The sequence below is a fragment of the Bison bison genome, unplaced genomic scaffold, assembly GCF_000754665.1.
Source record: "Bison bison bison isolate TAMUID 2011002044 unplaced genomic scaffold, Bison_UMD1.0 scf7180017864491, whole genome shotgun sequence".
Classification (NCBI taxonomy): Eukaryota; Metazoa; Chordata; class Mammalia; order Artiodactyla; family Bovidae; genus Bison; species Bison bison.
Genome location: NW_011495050.1, coordinates 1,292,535 through 1,296,548, shown reverse-complemented (window position 1 = coordinate 1,296,548; position 4,014 = coordinate 1,292,535).

The following is a 4,014-nucleotide window of genomic DNA, read 5'->3' as shown; positions in this document are numbered from 1 at the left end:
TTCTATCTTATTTGGGCTTCCCTGGTGGCTCAGCTGGTAATGAATCCACCTGCAATGTGGGAGACCAGGGTTCAATCCCTGGGTTGGGAAGATCCCCTGGCGAAGGGAATGGCTACCTACTCCAGTATTCTGGCCTGGAGAATTCCATGGACTTGACTGTACTGTCCATTGGGTCGCAAATAGTTGGACACAACTGAGCGACTTTCACTTTTCTCTCATTTAGCAACTAGGGAATGGGAAGGGACACTCTGTATACTGGGATGTATTTATCTGATTTCCTGTTAAAATCTTTTTGTTTCATCACAGCCAAGGTGGTATCTAAAACTGTGCCATAGGAGGACTTTACTGGCAGTCCAGTGGTTAAGACTCAGTCTTATAATGTAAGGAGGGTGGGTTCAGTGCTTAGTTGAGGAGTTGAGATCCCACATGCCTAGTGGCCAAAGAAAACAAAAATGTGAAAACATAAGCAATATTTTAACACATTTAATTAAGACTTTAAAAATGGTCCACATTGTGACTTCCCTGGTGGCCTAGTGGGTAAGAATCATCTGCCAATCCAGGGAATGCAGATTAGATCCCGGGTCTGGGAAGATTCCAACTACCAAGCTTCTGTTCTCTAGGGCCATGAGCCACAACTACTGAGCCGGTGTGCCCAACTAATGAAGCTAGCATGCCTAGACTCTGTGCTCTGTAACGAGAAGCCACCACAAGAAGCCATGCACTGCAATGAAGAGTAGCCCCTGCTTGCTGCAACCACAGAATGCCTGTGCAAAGCAACAAAGACCCAATACAGCCAAAAACAAAAGAATAGAAAATAAAACACAGTAAACAAAAATTTTTTAAAGGTTTACATCAAAAAAACCTGTACAATAAAATGGTGCCATCGAAGTGTTATATCCTGTTACCCCAGATTTGTAATCCTGCTAAGTTGCTTCAGTCGTGTCCAACTCTGTGCGACCCCATAGACGGAAGCCCACCAGGCTCCCCCATCCCTGGGACTCTCCAGGCAAGAACACTGGAGTGGGTTGCCATTTCCTTCTCCAATGCATGAGAGTGAAAAGTGAAAGGGAAGTCGCTCACTCATGTCCAACTCTTAGCGACCCCATGGACTGCAGCCTACCAGGCTCCTGCGTCCATGGGATTTTCCAGGCAAGAGTACTGGAGTGGGGTGCCACTGCCTTCTCCGTTTGTAATCCTAGAAAGGAAATTCATTGATGTTAAGAAGGCACATCCTTCCTCAGTATATATACTGATGGATTTACTGTTTGGCCCTATACAGAAAAGATTTGCTGACTCCTATTAAAGATTATCAGAATCCTGACTGAAAAGCAAACTGTAAAATATACAACACACATAGACATGGAATATTAGATGATTCGAATTTTGAATGAGGTGAGACTAATTTTAGTGATGCATAAATAATGCCAGACTTCCCTGGTGGCTCAGACGGTAAAGCATCTGCCTACAATGCAGGAGACCCAGATTCAATCCCTGGGTTGGGAAGATCCACTGGAGAAGGAAATGGCAACCCACTCCAGTACTCTTGCCTGGAAAATCCCATGGATGGAGGAGCCTGGTAGGCTACAGTCCACAGGGTTGCAGAGAGTCAGACACGATTGAGCGACTTCATTTAAATATGCCCTGTTTAAAAAAGTACATCAAAATTAAGTAGAAATCTTAAGCTATTTAAGAATAACTTGGGATGGGGACGTGGAGGAATATAGAAGCTTGTGATTTCACCCTTTGAGCAAAGGTGATATTCTTTCCCTATTCAAAAAATGTGGAATGAACATCAGCCCCAAGTTCCTGCAATTGAGTGAACAACTTTTATTGGATAAGAAAGCTCTAGGTAGAGTCATTTCATCATCTAGTTCCCCCTAACAGTACAGAGACTCTACACTAAGGTGTCCGTTTCCCTGAGTACAGTCGGGTCTTCTGAAAAAAAGAAGAGCGTGTCTAATACTACAGACTTGTCCGGTATAGCTGACAGAGAACTGGGAGGCATATAGAAAGTAGTAAATTTTCAAGGTGAAAGTATCTCCTTTTTATTACACTGAAGAGGAAGAAGGCAAAGTGTTGTGTATGCATTACTAACAATCTGCACCATTTTGTATTTTCAGCCATTCAACCCTTCTACTAAATCACTTTTAAAAATCACTGAAATTAAAGGCCTCTTTGATAAAGTTCCCTGATTGTCTAACTTTGCATCTTTTCTCATCCCAAATAGTTGAGAGTAAAATAGTGAACGCAGTGTGACCCCATTATCCATCATGGGTAATCATTTTCTCACAAACTGGTATTTAATATATCTGCTAAACACATGTATAACCAAAGAAGAATAGAGTCCATTGGCTGAAATGGGAATTTACATTTTGAGAGTGGTATAGGTCACTAGTAGTAACAAAGAAGGCCAGCAAACAGACTAGGGTGCCCCAAAGTCAGCAACCTTCAGAAGGCAGGAACACAGCAAAAGTTTAGGATGATTAATGGCTCAAAAAAACTGCCTTAAGTCTAAGGTAGGACTCCAAGGTAAATGCCCCAAAACCTATGAAATAATAAAATCTTATAAGGAAGCAAACTTAAGACTATCAACTGAAGAAAAATTATACCTACATATATAAAATTCTAGTTGTTTACCTAGAGCTAAAGTAATTCTTAGGCTTCCCTGATGGCTCAGACAGTAAAGAGTCTGCCTGCAATGCAGGAGACCTGGGTTCAGTCCCTGGGTTGGGAAGATCCCCAGGAAAAGGAAATGGCAATCCACTCCAGTATTCTTGCCTGGAAAATCCCAAGGATGGAGGAGCATGGCAGGCTACAGTCCATAGGGTCACAGTCAGACATGACTGAGCAACTAACACACACAAAGTAATTCTTAAGTTCTTCACACTTTCTTTGCCATAGACGTCTAAGCCCTTGGGTTAGAACTCTTGGAGGCTGATTCAATTCCCATAATTGCCATTCTTTGGAATGAGCTAATTAATGACTTAAGTGGCAATTACTTGACAATTTAGTATGGTAAAACCTGCTTTGGGGAATCACTTATGTCTCTATGTAAATACTACCATCTCTGTTTAGGAATCCAGGAGCTAACAAAATTCAAGTAGATGACTAAGAACAAGGGACAGATAAACACATTTTCCTTTCCCACTATAAAATACAAATGCTAACACCCAACATGCCTCTTCACAAATACAAAAACTTCTATCAGTAAGTAAAACATCAGGTCCACACATCTTCATCTATACCACTGTTGCAGCCTACACTACATGAAGGAATAAACTCCAATAGGGTTTTCTTTCTAGTTTCTTCACATCTTCCTTATATACACTATTAAGATATTCAGCGGCAGCTTTGCCAGTTATTAAAATTTTGCAGCAAGTATCTAATCTTGTCGCTTAAGTTATGGAGATGGTGTAGCTTAAAAAAAAAAAAAAATCACTATTTGTATCGAGATCTCTATGGTAGTATTTGCCAAAGGTCAGGTTTGATTATGTCTTTGGGTATAGACACCTATGGTGGTACTGAAGGGTCCCTAGGGCCCAGTGTGACCTCATGTATCCTACGCATGGCACAACACAAACTAAAGAAAACTGACTTGAAAGCTGTATGCCATGAGATACTAGCAGGCAAAAGCCTTAAAAATGTTTATGTCTTTAATCTTTCACTTAGGAAATAATTTTGAGCTCTATGTGCCAGGACTGTTATTTGAATATAATTTGCAGTCTTTAATTTCAAAAGTTTTCCCAAATGTTAAATATTTATTCAATGAATTTGTTACAGGTAAGACACTGAAAGTTGAAGAGCCCTGATCTAAAACTGACTATAAAGTCATTGTAGTGACCTCCCTGGCAATCGATTCTGTATTGGTTAACTCTTAAATCTTTATAAAGTGTCTTCTAAGAATTTTTTTAATAACTAATGAGACCATTTTATATACTCTCCTCTCAACAACTGTTGGGGATATGTTTCAAGAGGACTGTCTTTTGGGTATCTTTCACTAAGAGACTAAAACAT